This window comes from Dasypus novemcinctus, unplaced genomic scaffold (genome assembly GCF_030445035.2).
Source record: "Dasypus novemcinctus isolate mDasNov1 unplaced genomic scaffold, mDasNov1.1.hap2 scaffold_106, whole genome shotgun sequence".
Taxonomy (NCBI): domain Eukaryota; kingdom Metazoa; phylum Chordata; class Mammalia; order Cingulata; family Dasypodidae; genus Dasypus; species Dasypus novemcinctus.
This window is the reverse complement of record NW_026688145.1, coordinates 651,741-671,978: the sequence shown is the minus strand read 5'-3', so window position 1 is coordinate 671,978 and position 20,238 is coordinate 651,741. Positions and strand designations below refer to the sequence as shown.

General features: G+C 39.2%; 1 pseudogene; it reads left to right on the top strand.

The window, feature by feature from the left end:
- The first annotated feature begins 15,596 nt into the window (after positions 1-15,596).
- On the top strand, positions 15,597-17,349 carry LOC101422707 (ferritin light chain-like; annotated as a pseudogene).
- Positions 17,350-20,238: the final 2,889 nt, after the last annotated feature.

The following is a 20,238-nucleotide window of genomic DNA, read 5'->3' as shown; positions in this document are numbered from 1 at the left end:
ACTAACGGAATAACAGTCATTCCCCCAAGTGCTTTAAAAGGTGAGGAGCAATAAACCCTTCCAAAAGTTCAGGCTAGCTGCCCCCCCCCCCACTTTGAACAATGTTTAACCATAACTAAACTAATAACAATGTTTCCAAGTACAAGTTTGCATGTTACAGGCAACATGGATTCCAGAAGAAATCTTATGAAGTTATATTTAAAATGTGGTATAATGGAGAGCTTAAAAGCAGCTATAACAAGAAAGTAAGAATTATGAGTTAATTGTAAACTGTATGTTTCTGTTACTGTGTTGTGATTGGTCTGTGTTTGTCTGTTTGTTCAATGTCAGTGTATATTTTGACACCTCCGGATGGTAATATAAATTAATAAAAATTTATAAAAGAGCTCTATTCAAATGGCCAAAAATTAAATAAGTGCTTATATTAATACTTAAGTTTAAATGTTAATAGAATCTCTACAATGATAAAAATCATAAGTCTTGATTAACAAAATTACTATAAGCCTTTTTATAAAAAGTTGTTCTTGCCTAGATTGAAATAAATAACTTATTTTTCTTCAGAGGATAATATGAAGGATGTAAAACAAATGAATATTTGGTTAAAAGTTTGTGAAAATGCTAACTGAAATTTAATAAGTTTTTCCAAAAAGGTGTGTTTTGTCCTAAAGTAGGATGGCTAATTTTCATAAACTCTTGGAACTTAAATGCATGTAGCAAGTTATAGAAAGTATTGTGGTAACTTTAAGTAAAGAAATGTGTTCTGTAAAGGTAAAATTTGTCTTAAAATAATATAATTATAGTCTATATGGTTATAAATACTTATAAGAAGTTTTATAAAGCATTGTTTAAATTAAAGTGTTTAAACAAACCTGAATTAATAGTAATAATAATAATAAAAAGTAATTTTATAGCAAAAAAGCTTGGCTGCAGCCAGCCTTCCTTCACAAATTGCTTCTAGAAAACTGTTTCTGATATTGCATGCTACTAAGTATTTAAAGAAAAGTTCATTATTTTAATAAGCTTGTTTAGTGTTCATGGTCTTATGTTATAAGAAGTTTGCTTGATAACTTTGTATGTAGGCTATATGGAATGTGTTTTTATTGTTAAGGAAACAGAAGATAATTTTGTCCTAAGATAAAATGATTAATTATTGGAAAGAGTAGAGTGTGGGACAAAACCTGAGTGAATGCTGAAAGTGCAGAAGGTTAGTGGAAAAGGAATTTTTATAGTTAAATTTAAATAAAATTTAATGGGTCTATCTATAAAATTTTAAAGGCTTTAGTATCAAGTAGTATGCTGATGCAAAGTTAAAAATTTTTATTCTTTCTCAAGGCCTCTCATCATTAATCTGTTTTGGTAAAAGTTCTTATCCTCAATAATCAGTATACAAAGAAAGTCTGTTTTATCAAAATAGCTCCTTGTGCTTCTTGTGCTCATCATTTCATCGGTGTTCCAAGAACGGAAATTTTATCTCTTTTAAAGGAACATAATGTTCAAAACTGCTTTCTCAAAACCAAATCCTGAGCAGTAGCCTTTTACTACAAACTAATTATAAGAGATTTGTTCATTTACCTTAAAAAAAATTAAAGTAATAATTGAGTTCATTTAGTATAAGTTGAATAAAAGGTGTTTTAAAGTGTTATAAAATTAACAAGTATTTTCTTTCCTTTAACCCTCTGTTAATTAAAGTTGTATGAGTAAAAGGTTTCTATAAATGCTTAAAAGTGTATAAAGTTACCAATATTTTGGCATAATATTAAAGAAAAGTACAATGTGGTTATTTATGGTTTTAATTATAATAAAAGAGTATGTGTCACAGAAACAACCTCTTATCATAGATTTAAGTAACAACACTGTAGTATGCAGCAATCCCAAACACTGCTAGTTTGTTGCAAAAAGTTAAAGTCCAGCTGTATTGCTATCACTTTGTTTTAAAACTTGCTAAGACTTTCTTGTCTTAGACAAATCAAGCCAGCTGCATTCCTCTATCTGTAAAAAACCCAACAATAAACTTTTGCAGTGCTTTTCAAGACTATGTGCATAGCCCAACCATCTTGTACAGTATTTACTGATAGTAATAGTAATAAAAAAGCAGCATACATTACTTCTCAAAAAGAACAGGTTTAGCAAACTCCTTATTCATCTGTTCAATGCACAGAGCTTTCAGCCATCATTAAAGTTTTACAAATGTTTTAAGAGCCCTTGAACATTGTCTCTGACTCTAAATATGTATGTCTTACTGTCAAGCCTATTAAAACAGCTCATATCTTTGCTACTGATGAGTTATCTTAACTTTTCACTTACTTGCAACATCTCATCAGGTTAAAACAGCATCCTATTTACATTATTCACATACGCTCTCATACCTCTTTGCCTAGTCCTATCACAGCAAATAATGCTCAAGCTGATTTATTAGTAGGGTGTTTACAAAGTGCTCATGATTACCATGCTTTAACTCACATTAATGCTAAAGGCCTATGAAATAAATATCAAAAGTTAACAAGACTACAGGCACAAGAAATTATTCGCACTTGTCCTACTTGTGGACCACTAACAGTGGTGCCTTATCAGGCTGAAACTAATCCCAGAGGCCTGACTCCTAATCAATTATAGCAGATGGATGTTACTCACATACCATCCTTTAGTAAACTACAATATGTTCATGTTTATATTGACACTTATTCTCATTTTATGTAGACTACTGCTCAAAGTAAGGAACAATTGCATCATGTTCATTCACATCTATAGTTTGCTTTTGCTGTAATGGGATGCCCTCTAAAAACTAAAAATACAACTTCTTACATTAGTAAATCCTTTGAATCTTTCTTTTTAAAATATGGTATTCAACATGATGCTAGTATTCCTTATAATCCTACAGGTCAAGCCATAGTTGAATGCAGCCATCATACCCTAAAAACTATGCTTTTAAAACAAAAAGAGGGAGATAATGGTATTATAACACCAAAAGATTAATTAGCAAAAGGTTTATTTACTTTACATTTTCTTAATGTTTATAATTAATTAACACCTGCAAAATGTCACTTTGGAAAATGTCAAACATCTACAGTAGACACAGGAAATGAAGATCAATCAATATTCTAGAAAGATATTTTAAGCAATGAATGGAAAAAAAGGCAGGATTAAAGTAAGGGGGTGAGGCTATGCTCTTATAATTTCAGAAAATGGAGAACAATTTTAGTTATCTGCAAAAAGGATTAAACCCCAGAATGAAGAGATGAAGTCTTCTACAACTTCTGATGATGGTGATCGTAGGTAATAAGGAAGCTGCCAGTAATTACACTTATTAGGCCTATATACTTAACCTCCCATTACTTAGAGTGTTAACCTGGAAAAATCCATTCTTTCATATATATCTGAATAAACCCCATATATTCCCTAAACCAATTGATAATCAATTGCCAATTAAACCCTATAAAGAAAGACAAAGAATCGATACTCTCATATTACCATTTGATTATCAACCCTTATGCATTAGTAACCATCCTTCCTGTATGTAGGTTAAAAATCAGGCCATAATTATCTTCAAAAATAGTAATACTCAGTTTATTGTGACTTTGTTTCCCTCTTACAATTTAATCATAACCAAGAATCCTACTTATGATTGTCGGAAAATTAACTATAACCCAAAAATGCTCTATTCTACAAAAATGAGGCCTTGCATCCTAGTAGCCATTACCCCGCAACTAACATACTATGGAGAAGGCAAACTAAAAATTTTACTATCCCCATCTGTGTCAAAGAGAGCCGTCTTCCTCCCTATATTGGTAAAAAATTAGCCTCACAGGTTCAGTCGCTGCAGCCGCCACAGCAGGTGGTGCTCTTGGTCATGGCCTCATCAGCTTGCAATACTTTGAACAACAATGACAAACTAGCCTAGAATCCACTGTGCAGTCTCTTGACTCTCTGAAGCGACAACTAACATCCCTCGCCCAAGTAGCCTTACAAAACCGTAGGACCTTAGATCTACTCACAGCTGAAAAAGGAAGAACATGTTTATTCCTCCAAAAAGAATGCTGTTACTATGTTAATGAATCTGGAGTTGTAGAACAAAATATTTAAAAACTTAATAATCTATGTAAAAACTTATATACCAATCAAAACAGTGTCAATCCTTTTCTCAATTGGTTTTCTTCTCCCATCACAGCATGGTTCGCCCCCCTGATTAGTCCTCTTATACTAATTAGTTCTCTTATACTAATTGTTATTTTCTTCACCATAGCACCTTGTCTTTTAAAGTGGTTGCAGAGGTGAATAGAAAACATTTCTGCCCTCACTATTTACTCCATGCAGCTCCACCAGTACCAAACGCTCATGCAAGAAGAAACTGAAGCCACCACTGCCGTGTAGCCGTGTAGCTAGCACACAGCCACCTTCCCTCCAGCCACAAAGCTCAGTTGGCAGCCAGAGACAGATAAGACCTCCAGAGGGAGGCAACCTAAGACAGGCGCAACTGCATGGCATAACTGGTAGCCAAAGATGGTAAGATTTTCAAGGGAGAACAACCTAAGACAGGCACAGTTATTGCAGTCTTAAAATAAAACAAAAACGGAGGTATTGTTGGTGAGCTTGCTGGCAAACAACATGTAGCCAAAATGGCCGCTAAGCATACACAATGGCTATCACAAAAGGCACCTCTCTTCTTCCTAGCCAGCTTCCCGCCAGAGAAGCCCACATGCACCAACTTCAAAACTACCTCATCCAATCAAGTAGCTGCTTCATATTATCCCAATCCCCTTAGCCTATCTATAATTAACACATCACCTCAAGCCCCCATCCCTGCCTATATAAGCTGTACCACTTCCCCAATAAACCAGACCTGCACCACGAGCCTGCATCTACGGGGTGGTTACTGTGTGTTTAACCTGGCTGTGTGATGCCAGGGCCCTGTCGTCACTCACAACCCATTCAAGAAGTTGGCCTCACCGAGGTGAAAGCCATCTAGCTAACAGCCCCAGGGGCATGCCCACATAACCACTTCCTCTATCACATTCCAACCACTTTATTTTTTATCTGCTCCCCTTTGTCAAATAAGGAATGAAATTTAGTGCTCAGTTGGTATTGAATTAGGGCTTTCTTGGGCATTTTTTTTATTGCCTATTGGACTGGCTTAAGCTGGTTTCCTTTGTTGATGTTTAACCCAGGAGTGGGAGACTGAGGCAATAGGCTTCCAGGTTACATTAATCAATATTTTCTTCCTTTATGTGAAAACTGAACTAATCTTTGTTTTTTTTTACAATTTGTGGCTGATAAAAGTTTAAACTGGGAAATTACAGGGCAAACTGATTCTTAATTCCTTAGCCTAGTAGATAGGTTTAATCTGCCACATCTAGTCTTGCCATTAAAGCTCTTGCGAAGAGGAGGACCTTTCTCAATAGTTCTTATAATCAGATTTCTATATGACCTTTTCATCTTGCTTAGTTTAATTTGGGCTCCAAGAATATTTATTTTCATATATAACTGCATATTTAATTTTTAACATTTGGAATAGAGCTCTTTTAAGAGTTTTCATTTGTTAATTTGATACTATTATCTTGATGTATGAAGACATACACTGAGCAAATGGGCAGACACAAACAGACACAGAAACACAACTCATTGATGTTACTTATAATTGTATTATTTTATATACTGTTTAGCTTAATTTGGGTTTCAGAAATATATATTACTTTATAGCTGCATATTTAACCTCAACAATTTGAGCAAATAGGTAGACATGAATAGTTTGGCAAAAAACATAACTTTAGTTACTTTAAACTTCCAAATTTTGCAAAACAAGTGTGACTGCAAAATATTTCAAAGACTCTTGAAACTTTTCTTAATTTGCACTGTGACTGTGCAGTTTTACACTATGACCATGTAGTTTTACACAAGAATTTTTTTTCTTATCTAATGGATTATAACCAAAATGCTCCCAATGTTTTAACACAATTCTCTTTTGTTTTGGATCTTTAGATTTTACCTTGATTTGGCAGAATTTTGGATAAGCAATGAGATTAATTATTGAAGCCTTAGGGGGACATACTGGTTTCTCTTATGAATTGCCACTCTTGGGAACACTGACAGTTAAAGCAGGAGACTTCTTTATTCCCCCCAGTCCTTGGAGATAAGAAAACTTCAGTGGTATTTTAACCTTATGGGCTAAGAACTCCATCAGGCACCAATTTATTTAGTTTACACTTGAATTCATAAGAGAAAGGGTTACTAATGATATAGCCTGTGCATAAATTCAAAATTGTTTCCAAGTATCCATAGTCCCAAAAAGTTCAAATAAATACTATAGGCCCTACAGTCTTTGAAAGTTCAGAAAGGATGTAAGACTGAATGTGAATTCAAGGTTGAATCCAGATGGAGTTTAGAAGATATGCTAAATCCAGCTGTGGAAGATATGCTAAATCCAAGCTGGCTTGGAATGTGCAGAATATGCAACTCACCTGGGGGAAATAACCTATCTGATACTCAGATCAAACACTGAAGAAAGTAGCCAAAAGTCTGTATGTATACCATCACCCTTTGTCTCCCTAATTTTATCCTCTGTATAAAAGGGACCGAAAAATGCTATTCAGGGCTCAGTTTTTATTAGGACATGTGTCCAGCGAGTCTGGCCGGTTGAAATAAACCAATTTCATTCTCCGAGTTCATGTGTCCTTGCCTTCAATGCCATGCACACCTGACTTCTCTACAACATTTTGGGGGCTCTCCCTGGGAGTGCTGTGAAGGTCAGAGGCAGCATCCATTGATTGCCCCTTCTGGGCATCTCTGAGGAGCCCAGAAGGGCCCAGGTGAAGCCCAGCCCTTGGCACCCCTGGAAACCCCATTTGAGTCCAGAAAGAGAGTGTGGCCTTTGCCAGAGCCCTCCAGGATGAACCGGAGGCACCGGAAGGTTTGAGAGACCCTGAGAATGAAGCAAGGAGCTCCATACATTGGACTGGTGAGACCCCAGGGGCATAGTGCAGGAAAAGCCTAATTCTAAAATTAGAAGGGATCCTGATCAACTCTCAAAGGGGAGGTCCTAGTACTCCTGAGAATAGAGGAAGAAGCTATCTCTTCTCCAGGTCTGAGGAAAGGAAAGGGGGGTGGTTGTGTGCATGGGCTTGTGGCGACTGAGTGAGATGCAGAAAATCACTTCTGTGGGGCGAGTGTGGAGTCCTGATCTGCGGTTCCATGGTGACCTCATATGATCAAGGACGGCCTGGGGGGTCCCTGCAAAGTAAGCTTCTTCCATATTGGGGGCTTATACCGATCTGCTAAGTTCAAGAGGAGCCGTAAGCTCCCACGAGTGATGTGGCCAGAGATGGATGAAGCATAAAGCTTGACTGTTGTGCACCATCAGCACAGGGTGGAAATGGGAAACACACAGAGAAAAACCCCGTTAGGTCATATGCTGAAAAAGTTCCCCCTGCATTCCGTGAAGATGTGCTCAGCATAAGGTTCCAGCCAGGAAAACTTATGATGCTTTGTGAATTAGAACGGCCAACTTTCAGTGTGCTGGCCCCAGGAGGGCACTTTGGATCCCTGGATCATCTGTAATGTCCACGATGTGGTAACTGGAAATTCAGGGTATCCAGACCAATTCCCTTATATCAATGCTTGGGAAAATGCTGTAAGCCAAACCCCACCTTGGTTAGAGAAGTGCGTGACTGAGGAAGCTAGAATTTGCTTAATACAGAAACTGAGGAGTGCCATCCCCGGGGACCAGACCAAACAATCACCATGCAAAGGGCCCAGAAAAGTGTGCCCCAAATCCAGTTATGATCTGCCCATTTTTAAAGGGCCATGTGAACATGATTTTCTGCCACCTTATGTGATGACTCCCTCCCTGGCAGTACTAAGGAACGAAAATGAGCTAGTCTCCCTAAGCATTGCCCCATTGTCATCATTCATGTGGGGAAGTGTAACGCCCACACCATCCCCATCGCAGCTTTTATCGCCATCAGAGTATCTATAAGATCCCTGCAGTTGCCTTTATTGCCATCTGTGCCTGAAAGCCCTACACCATCCCCACAGCAGCTTTTACCGTCTCCACAGTGGTCTTTGGCACCTTCCACAAGGGAAAAAGGCAGACCAGCTGCTTTTACAGCTGGTGGATGGCTGTTTGTTGTTTTGATTGATTACTTTACTTATCAATCTTTAGTGTAGCATCCAGGACTGTTTTTAGAAGTTTAGAAGTTTTCATTCTGGACAGCAGAATCTTGGGGCAGAGGCCCCCTGCAGTTATTCTGGGCCCCCCTGCGCTCACGTGAATTTCCAGTCAGGCTCCAGATCCATCTATTAATTTTGTTTTACGCTTAAAGATTTTACACCCTTAATCTTAAAGGGGTGCTGAGGGGAGATGATCTCTTTTCTATATCTCCTTCTTGCTGGCCATGGGCTATAGTCGTTTCCTAACAAGGTGTAAAACTCTTATTTTATTTTAACTGGAGAAACATGGATCTGCCCTTTTGTATGAAGTTGGATGAAGTTTTTACATGGTTAATAAGATGTTCACTTTGAAAGAAACAAACTTAATTAAAAATTTGGAATACCCATTTTTAAAAGAGGACATTGGATTACAGAGGTAGACAAGGTTAGATGCTTATAAAGATGCCAGTTCTTTTTAAAAGATGGTGGGAACAGTATATATAAATATATTTTCTCAGCTATTTATTTTTAGAGAGAAATTGCAATAGATACTTAGCTTTGATTGAAGACACATTTCAATATGTTTAATGATTGGCACTCATGTGCTCTGTCAGATGCTCCTGGTGAATTGGCACACTTTGGCAGTTGGTTTCATTTAGAATTAGTACACCAAGTTGGAAATTTTCTTAGTGTTTATGTGTCAGAGAGATCAGAACTACAGAATAAAAGTTTTTTTTTTTTACATTTTGGTTTTAATTGTACAATTTCTGGTAATTTTGACTTGTTCAATAGGTGTCTCATTGTTAGCAAGCAAGCCTCATTTTTGCTACACAGTAGAGTACAGTAGAATATAGTAAGTTGGCTGAGACTGGCTCAGACTGCCAATTTATTCTATAGACATGTTTACTAACTGCTTAGAAAATGAATCTACTAGGAATTTAACATGTCAAATATACGTTTGCACTTGATCCAAAATAGAAAATATAGTGTTATAATTATTATGCATATATTTAGTACAGGATAAGAGTACAGCACTTAATATTAATTAATGTATTACATAATGCAAAGGATTTAGATTTGCAATTAATAGTTTTAAGTTTCAGGTTTGTAATACTTTACATGTTATCTCTCCATGGGAGCAGGTCATAATGCCAACTGTCTTCAAGTTTTACTTACAATATCCTGGTATCATGGCTCCACTTAGCATGTTCTTCATAGTGAGCAAGTCGCAGCCTCATTGATTCTAGAGAGAGTTTCCAGTATTTTACCAGCCTGGTGCATAGTGCTCTCTGGCACTATCGAACAGTGCCAGTCTGGAGGTGATATGCATTGTACACTTGGCTGTACCAAATCATCATTGGCTGCTGCAGGAACTTGAAACTGCAATGTAGTTTCCATCAACTTCAGGAACAGAATCATAGGCTGATATAGCAAATATTTCTAATTGAGTGGTTAGTGACCAGCCTAGCCAATAACTCACATGGAGAGGTAACTTGTAATGTATTCAAGGCCTGGTTGGAATGCACAAAAGAGTTTGACAATGTGAAAGTTTATTCCTTGTTTTTATATATATTTTTTAAATAATTTAATGCAACACATATTATCAAATGACTGTTTATTGCACAACTTTACCAAGAAGATTACAGTAGGTACTTTACTTTAGTAATAGAAGGAAAAGTTATTTTTCATTGTTAAAATGAAAACAGAAGATTACCAATAGAATCAAGATAACTTTTTATTACCGTTTACTTAAATATGCACTTTGCAGTGGCCTTCAGACAGGTTTTATTTTCACAAAGTCATTTTTTTGTAAGCAATACCAATCTAAGTTTTAGGTTAACAATGACTTCAAGAGCTAGAACTATTTAAACGTTTTCATTTTGGAAGATGTTTTACAAACTCCTTATAATTGTCTATAACCACATTGATTAGCCACCTCATGTTTAAATAAACTTATTTAAATTACAATTACCAACCAAAGAAATTTACTTTATTTATTTAAGACAGCATATCTACAATCTTTTTTCTTTGGCCCAGTTTCACCAATGTGAACTTACAATTTCCATTACTTTAAAGATTTTGTACATATAACGTTAATTTGGCTTATAAATTAACTCTGGGAGATTACACTCAAGTTCAATAAAATTGAAGCTATTATAGTTTATGCAAGGAATGTTCTCTTTTTTCTTTACAGGAAGCTAAAACCTTCTTTTCTTTTTTTAAGTTATGAAAATGAGTAATTTTTAAAAGCATACTGACTCCCAGGTTTTAAAACACATTACACAATTACTTAATTTGTTTAATCATAATCCAGGAAAGATCTCTCCATAGTTTTTATGGACATTACTTTATCTACTGAAATTTGTTAACAGAGCCATTAATTTCCTTTATTTTTGTTGGGAAGAAATTTCTTCTGGAAGAAAGTAAGACTCACCCGATTGTTGAGAAGAAAATAATTTATTTTCAATCTTGCAAGAAGGGGCACACAATGCAAAAACATGTCTGTTGCCCCGAATGAAGGAAAATGACAGAGTTTATACCCCTAAGCCTAGCACATAATCTCTTTCTCTGTTTCTCTATAGATTGGGTACTTCAGAAGTTACAGCCTCTCCAAGAAGGTATAACATTCCCGTGCAAAAGTTTGTGACTTAACCGTTTCCTTTATCACATTTCAACCACTTTATTTTTTATCTGCTTCCCTTTGTCAAATAAGGAATGGAATTTAGTGCTGAGTTGGTATTGAATTAGCTCTTTCTTGTGCATCCTTTTATTGCTTATAGGACTGGCTTAAGCTGGTTTCCTTTGTTGCTGTTAAACCCAGGATTGGGAAACTCAGGCAGTAGGCTGCCAGGTTATATTAATCAATATTTTCTTCCTTTATGTGAAAACTAAACTAATCTTTGTTTTGTACATTTTATGGCTGACAAAAGGTTTAAACTGGGAAATTACAGGGCAAACTGATTCTTAATTCCCTAGCCTAGTAGATAGGTATAATCTGCCACACCTAGACTTGCCTTCAAAACTCTTGCAAAGAGGAGGACCTTTCCCAATAGTTTCTGTATTCAGATTTCTATATGAGTTTTTCATTCTGCTTAGTCTAATTTGGGCTCTAAGAATATTTATTCACATATATAACTGCATATTTAACCTCAACAATTTGATCAAATAGGCAGACATGAAGAGTTTGACACAAAAACATAATTTTAGTTACTTAAAACTTCCATTATTCATAAAAGAAATGTGACTGCAAAATATTTCAAAGACACCTGAAACTTTACTTAATTTGCACTGTGTCTGTGCAATTTTACACTATGACCATGCAGTTTTACACAAGACTTTCTTTTCTTAACTAATGACTTGTAAACAAAATGTTCCCAATGCTCCAACACAATTCTCTTTTGTTTCAGAACTTTATATTTTACCTTGAATTTAGCGGAATTTTGATAAGCAACAACACTAATTCTATGTATATTCACTGAGGCTATTGGAAGCCTCAGTGAGACAAACTGGGTTTTCTCATGAATTGCCACTCCTTGGAAGAGTGGCAGTCAAGGCAAGAGACTCCATTTATTCCCCCCCAGTCTTTGGAGATAATAAAATTCCAGTGGTCCTTTAAACCCAAGGGCTAAGTATTCCACCAGGCAGCAATTCAGTCCACACTTAGATTCATGAGAGAAAGCAGGGTTACTAATACCAGCAGGACAGGAGCTGTTATGAAACAGCCACAGGCAAAGGCAAGGGGTGAGGCTAGGCTTGAAGCAACCATAAGTGAAGGTAAGGTTAGTTACGAATTTACACTTAAATAATAGTTTCAGGTTAAATTCACCCAGCCATAATTTCAGTTAATATCTTTCTGTTGTTTTATAATATAAATGCATTTATAAATGATCTTAACTCATTTACAGTATTTTTTAATTTTTTTTAAGCCTGTTGATTTTATAACACTTTTAAACACTTTTCATGTGACTTATAACATATTAAATGAACTTAACTATTACTTTAATTTTTCTTTTAAGGTAAAAGAAGGAATCTCTTTGTAATAGTTTGAAATTAAAAGCTAAATTTCAGGATTTGATTTTTAGAAAAGAGGTTTGAACATTATTTTCCTTTAAAAGAGATAAGACCTTTTTTTCAAACACTTAGGAAATGATGCGGTTAAAGCACTAGAAGGTAATTTGATAAAACAGACCATTTTCTATACTGATTATTCAGGAAACTTTCACCAAAACAAAATAATGACTTGAGAGGCTTTGAGATAGAACAAAATTTTAACTTTGATACCTACTACTTGATACTAAAACTTTTTAAACTGTCTAGATAGACCTATTAAATTTACTCAACTTTAATCATAAAAATTACTTTTCCATGAAACTTCTACACTTTCAGTATTCATTTAGGTTTTGTCCCACACGCTACCCATTCTCAATAATCAATCATTTTATCTTAGGACAAAGTAGTCTGTTTCCTTAACAATAAAAACACATTCCATATATCTTACATTCTAAGTTACCAGGCAAACTTCCTACAATGTGTAATTGCCATTAACACTAAATAAGCTTGTTAAAATAATTTACTTTTCTTCACTTTAAATACTGAGTAGCATGCAATACCAGAAACAGTTTTTTAGAAGCAAGTTGGCAAGGGAGGCTGTCTGCTGACAAGTTTTCTTGTTATAAAATTACCTTTTAGTACTATTATTATCAATTCAGTTTTTATTTAATAATGACTTTTTGGAATTGGCCATTTAAATACCTTAATTTAAACAATGCTTTATTAAACATTTTATAATTATTTATAATCATATAGACTATATCATTTTAAGACAAATTTTACTTTCACAGAACACATTTCTTTACATAAAGTTACCACAATACTTCTACAACTTGCCATATGCATTTAAGTTTTAAGTGTTTATGAAAATTAGCCATCCTTCCTTAGGACAAAACACACCTTTTAGAAAAAACATTAAATTTCAGCCAGCATTCTCACAACCTTTTAACCTTCTTTAATATTCTTTTAAGTTTTACATCCTTCATTTTATCCTGTGAAGAAAAATAAACTATTCATTTCAATCTAGGTAAGAACAACTTCTTATGAAAAGACTTATGGTGATTTTGTTAATCAAGACTTACAATTTTTATCATTTATTATTATTTTTAACATTTAAACATTTAAACACGTATTCATATAAGCACTTATTTAATTTTTTGCCATTAGAATAGAGCTGTTTTTTCTTTAAATCTTTAATTATTAATTTGTATTGTTTCAAGCAATAGCCTTCTTTCTTTAGATGTGTTTACAGTTCTACAACATTCCAAAGTATTTCTACAGCCTTGCAGAGAGAGATTTTGGCCTTGACACCCTAGCAAGTGAATTTTACTGCATTTATTTTGATTCTGCTTTTCATCCCCTTGACTTCCTCCCCTTCCGGGCAGTCAGGTGCACAACAATCAAAGAGGAATGTGGCTTATGAGTAGAATGTACAGACTCACGGAAAAGGGGCAAGCCACTCCCCCTTTTCCAGGTTTTTGCCAAAATGGGCACACAGTACTTACTCAAATTCAGCACCCATCCCGGGGACCCAGTCACCCTGACTGAGGCAGCCCCAACAAACTCGGGTGCGTGCAGGGACACAGACAGTCTCCAAGACCCTGCAAAGGGGTGGACCAGAGACAAGGCAGCAGCCCATGCACAAACCTCCAGACTCTGCAAACATCCACTCTGCAGTTTTACTCTATAATCAATTAAACCCCTTGCCAATGTGGGTTCCAGCTTAATTAAATTCTACTTTGCATAACCTCACAAATCCAGCACTAGCATTGAGCTGACACACCAGAGGCATAAAGATCAATAATCTGACCCACAAATTCTATATATATATGACTACCCCCACAGCCATCACAAACCTCCATATTTGGAGTTCTTTTTTGATCCCAGAATCTTTTTCTTCAGACCTTCCATTGCCGTCGATTTTCATCGGGAAGATTCTGGTGGAGCCCACATCTTTTCTGGATTAAATTTAATTGAGGAGCGCCCAGATTTGGGGTTCACCCTAGTCCTCCTGTCTTCTTCCAGGAAAATGCTACCATCTCTGGCCTTTGTTTGCAATGCCTGACGAGCCCCCAGAAATGTTGTAGAATTAGATATTAGGTTCAATTATTTGCATACAAAGAGGCCAGGACTCAGGAATGATTTTGAGAAAGAAAAATCCTTTACTGATGGCCGGGCAGACTTGGGAGTTTTCTGTTTCAATCCTGAAGCCCGAACAAGATTTTTGAGTCCCTTTTATACAGATAGGAAAGGCCAAATAGTACTTTGGATTCAGTTCTCAGTAGGCCTGAATTAGCATATATCTTCCACATCTTAAGTAAGCTTTTAGCATGGACTTAAATAATTCTAGATAAGCTTTTAGTTATTTGGTTTGTATTTCCCCTGAATATTTAAAATTTATAGACTTTTCATTGATAAACTGTTTCCTGGGACTAGAGTCACTGCCATGGTTACCAAGGGCAGGACTGCAGCCTCTTACAGTCCCACACCCACAAGTCTCAGACAGCTTAGGTTATCTCTTAAGAGACAAAGAGCCTCCCACCCATAGGCCACATCACCATAGTGAACTCTAAGGCTATAAAACCTTCACCTCTGAGTATACCTGGGCTCCATGTCACCACCCCACCTCAGGGAGTTCCCAGGGTTCCAGAAATGTCCTGTAATAGCCTTGTAAACTTCCCAATGATCATCACTTTATCTTGCAGAGCAAACCCCAGGTATTTGGAGGTTCCCTTCACACTTCTGAGGAAGGACCCCGGGTTCCAGACAAGTCCATGCTCTCAGAGAAAACCCCAGAAGCCCACTGACATTCTGTGCCACCCCCTGCACCCCAGAATCATCACCTCCCAAGATTCCCAATGTCCCCATACATCTCCCACATCCCAGAACCTTTTGACTTCCCAGAATGGGCCTGGGGACCACAGCATCCCACAAAGAAACCAAGACCCACCCTCCCCCACTCACAACCCAATTCTCCATTTCACAACAACCTCATTCTCCATGTGCATGACTTACCTACTCCCCACACCCCTCCCTCACTTGGGCTGCCCTTGAACACTTGATCTGTTCTGGATTGGTCACGTGCTGTGTCTATGCCCTGTCTCCTGCTGCTACAGATTGGCCAGTGGCTCATTCTGCCCACCCCACCCCCATAGAGCCCACGCAACAAAAGGCACTGCCTTGGCCAGGCCCCTCCACAGCACGTCTGGTGGTCCCACTGATCTGTCTCTTGCTTCAACAGTGTGTGAATGGAACAGACCCAGGGACTCTTCCCCACACCTCCGCATCGACCACCTAGCAACTGCTTCTGCAGTTGCAACCTCCAGGACCAATTTTTCGGCCATCCCCCACTGCCGGGACCAGCTAACACTGCCTTTTTGTGGTTACCTCCTCATTGTCAACCAACCATGAACTTCCAGATCCATCAGAATTATTCCGCCGACATATCAGCCTCAGTGAAATGCCTGGTCAACCTGCAGCTGCAAGCCTCCTACACGTACCTCTCTCTGGTGAGCTTTCCTGGGAATTCCCCAGCCCACGTTTCCCCCAACTGCATGTGCCTTCGGCTCTCTGCTCATGCATGTGCCTTCTTTGTACCGCCGGTTATGCCGATGGTGCAGTCCGCCTGCCTGGCCTCGCCATGCCTCAGTGCTGACCATTCTCTCCACCATCTTGTCCCACAGAGCTCTCTTTTGACCGCGATGATGTGGCCCTGCAGTGCGTGGACCACTTCTTCCAGGAGCTGGCAAAGGAGAAGCGCGAGGGCGCCAAGCATCTCTTGAAGATGCAGCATTGTCAAGGCGGCAGTCACGCCCTCTTTCAAGACATGCTGGTTAATAGCATGCAGACAGCGGACTACACCTCCCAGCAGTCCATGGGCACCAAGTCCCTTGATTCTGACCTTTTTGGCACCACACGTGCTCCTGGGGGATTGAGGTCGGTTTTTTGTGGGTTGTTTATGGTGAGTGAAGTGGAGGCGCTCTTGCAAGACATGGCATCAAGACAGCTCCGTGCTCTCCATGGCAGTGTAGTTGCAGGAGACTGGGGGTCGTGCAAAGACGCCTGCAGATCCACTTGGGGGCTACATCCCTGTTGCACTCTTTCCTTCCCAGGATTGCTGGGAAATGCATGTGGAAAGCACTGAACCTGTTTCTTTCTAATGTACAGAAGCCTTCCAAAGATGAGTGGGGCCATCTCGATCGCTGACATGCCATCCAGATTGAGAATGACCTAGAAACTTTCTCATGTGAGCCATGGCCACGCTGTATTGGCAAACACCGGAAGCATCCAGGAGGGCGAGGTAATGCTGGTGGCATGCATCACCACAGGATCAACTTCGACAAATATCACCCAGGTTATTTGGGAAGGTCGCTATGAGACATTATCACTTGAAGAGGAATCAGAGCTTCTGTCCAACTGTGAACCTTGATAAACTGTGGACCTTGGTCAGTGAGCAGACACGGGTAAATGCTGCCAAAAACAAGACTGAAGCTGCTCCCATCATTGATGTGGTACGGTCAGGTTACTACAAAGTTCTGGGGAAGGAAAAGCATCCAAAACAGCCTGTCATCGTGAAGGCCAAATTCTTCAGCAGAACAGCTGAGGAGATTAAGGGTGTAGAGGGAGCCTGTGTCCTGGTGGCTTGAAAATTTATGGAGGGAGATTCATTAAATACTAATGAGCATTTTTAAAAAACCAAGATGAGTGGGGTAATACCCTGGATGCCGTGAAAGCTCCCCTTGTCCTGGAGAAGGCCCTGAACTAGGCCCTTTTGGATCTACATGCCCTGGGATCTGCCAACACAGACCCCCATGTAAGTATCCCCCTCTTCCATGGCTACCCAAATGCAGACCTTCCTTGGGATGAAGCCTCCACTCTAAGCCTTGACTCCCTTTGATTGTCCAGGGAAATTCCTTGCTGTGCCTCGCTTCCCACATCTGCCACATTGTTACCTATTGTCTCATATTATCTCTCAGTAGAATTTTTCATTTCTCTTCTATTCCTCAGCTCTGTGACTTCCTGGAGAACCATTTCCTAGAAGAGGAGGTGAAGCTGATCAAAAATATAGGTGACCACCTGACAAACCTCCACAGGCTTGCTGGCCCACAGGCAGGGCTGGGCGAGTATCTCTTTGAAATGGTCACCCTCAAACATGACTAGGAGCCTCTGGAGCCCAGAGGCCATGGGGGAGGGCTCTATTCCCCCAGCATCCAGGCTTCTGCTTGAACCCCTCCAGCCAGGAAGCACCTTTTTAACTGCCATCTTGTAGCCCTCAAACAAGCTCTCAATCAAGTGTAAACAATAAAGCTTTTTGCAGCAGGTGGTGATGGTGTGTGTGTCTTGTGTGGGGAATTTATAAGGTTTGAACCCTCTCCTGTGGGTGGTGTGCTATAGCCAGTTCTTGCCTAGCTATTTTATTACTCCAGGGAGGATTGAACTAAGTGGGTAGCAGGAAGCAGGCTGAGTGTTTTACAGTGTAACTGTGACCAGTAGGGGTCCTGTTCAATGAGTAATAATGGGACCAGGCCTCTGCCAAGCTCTGAGGTACAGTTTCTGGTTCAACTCTGGGATGTAGGTAGTTCTTTCCAGATTATATGGAAACACTGAAGTTACTATGTCAATTAACTATGGTAAACAAGTACACAAGACTAGCTATGAGGGCAGCTTGCCCCCTCCCCACCTGGGCTTGTAAGAGATCAGGCCTATCTTGAATATTAGGTTCTTCCCAAAGTAAAGCACATACTCGGTAGCAAGAACTATTTATCTGAGCAGCTGGGAGCTTATGATGTACAAGAAATGCTGAGCTGGGGTTTTGGGTCTTAGTTGAGAAAGGAGAGATGAAAGTAGGGTGCATATACTCTAAAGAGAACAGAAGAAGTTTGCAGCATCTTGGAGAAAGCAAGCAAACTGCTGTCAGCTCTGACCCCCATGCCTTTGGTTTTTGGTAGAAAAGGAATTGGAAAGTGGCTGCTAGGTGTCGTTTGCTCAGGACCAAGTCCTCTTGCTCTCTGTACATATGATCTGGTTGTGGGGGTTCCTGTGTCTGTCACAAGGATGATGATGCAGGACCCAAGACTCCCAGGGCCCAAGCTTCCAGTTCTCTTCATTGGTGATGATGTGCTCAGACATGCACATGTGGCCTAGTGAGCCTAAAGCTATCAGGAAAAAAGGTATTGTCTTTTTTCCTGAAAATAGAGCCATATCAGCAGAGCCCTGAAAGATTTGTTAAGCCAATGCACCAGACCTTTCTGTCATGATAGAAATGACCTACATCTGTGCTGTAGCCTCATGTGGCTAAATGGCTACTCTGTGGAGTCTCCTTCATCACACAGCTCCTTCCTGCCAAAGAGAGCTTAAGCCATGTGTTTGTCACTTGCAAGTCCCAAGCAGGCAAAAGAGGCCTTCCTTCCTTGAAATAACACTGGAATTCCAAACAGCAATCTAAATCTCTCCCGGACAGCAGGATGAAATGAGGCATTGGGGACCCATGGGTGAGCAAGAGGAGGAGGGTTGGAGGATCTGAAACCAAGAGGAGGGATGGGCCTGTATAGAGTTCCACCAAGCCCCCAGTTTGGACGACACCCCAGGACACCTTCCCGCCCTTACCCCCACCCCCCAGCACCCGGATCTCAAGAGCCCTTGTGCATTCACCAGGTCTGCCTCATGTACCTTGTATACGAAATGGTTGGGAATGGCCTTGGCCAGTGCCATGTGGCGCATGGACATGTAATACTTCCTGGAAGGCAGGGAAGGGGGTGTCAGGGTTGTGACACTAGACACCACCTCCAGGCCCTGGCCATGCCCCCTATGCAGATGAGCAGACCTGAACAAGATTTTTGAGTCCCTTTTATACAGAGAGGAAAGGCCAAATAGTCCTTTTGTTTCAGTTCTAAATAGGCGTGAATTAGCATATATCTTCCACATCTTAGGTAACCTTTTACCATGGACTTCAAACATTCTAGATAAGCTTTTAGCCCATTTGGTTTGAATTTTCCCTGAATATTTAAAGTTTATAGACTTTGCATTGTTAAACTGTTTCCTGGGACTTGTGTCGATGCCATGGTTAAAAGAGCAGGAATGCGGCCTCTTACCGTCCCACATCCACAAGTCACAGACAGCTTAGGTTATCTGTTAAGACATAAAGAGCCTCCCACTCATAGCCCACGTCATTCCCCCCTTAAGCCAAAGTTTAACTTGCTAAGCTTTTGCATAATTATTGTTGGAGCTATGAGGTGAATGGCTGTTTGTTGTTTTGATTATTTTACCTATCAATTTTTCGGTGTAGCATTCAGGAGCCTGTTTCCAGAAGTTTAGAAGTTTTCACTCTGGACAGTAGAATTTTGGGGCAGGGCCCCCCTGCAGTCATCTCGGGGCCACTGCCATCCAGATAGATTTTCAGTCAGGTTCTAGATCCATCTATTAATTTTTTTTTACCCTTAAAGAGTTTAGACATTTAATCTTAAAGTGGTGATGAAAGGAGATGATCTCTTTTCTACAACTGTTTCCTGCTGACAATGGGCTGCAGTTATTGACTAACAAGGTATAAAACTCTATTTTAACTGTAGGAAGATGGATCTGGCCTTCTGTATGAAGTTGGATGAAGTTTTTTATATGGCTAACAAGATTTTCACACTGAAAGAAACAAACTCAATTAAAATTTGGAATACCCGTTTTTAAAAGAGGACATTGGATTACAGAGGTAGACAAGGTTGGGTGCTTATAAAGATGGCACTTCTTTTTAAAAGCTGGTGAGAACAGTATATATATAAATATATAATTTCTCAGTAATTTATTTTTACAAAGAAATTGCAATAGATACTTAGCTTTGTTTGAAGACTCATATCAAGCTGTTTAATGTTTGGCACTGATTTTCTTTATTCATTTTTTTAAAAAAATATTACATCAAAAAAATATGAGCCTGCAGACCTGCTGCTTGCTCCCACGGCACCCCTGCGAGCCCGAGGGCAGGAGGGACACGGTGTCGGGGTGTGCGGGGGGCTGCGGGGGGTGCTTGCCCACCCTCGGGACCCCCGTGTCCTGCCCGCACAG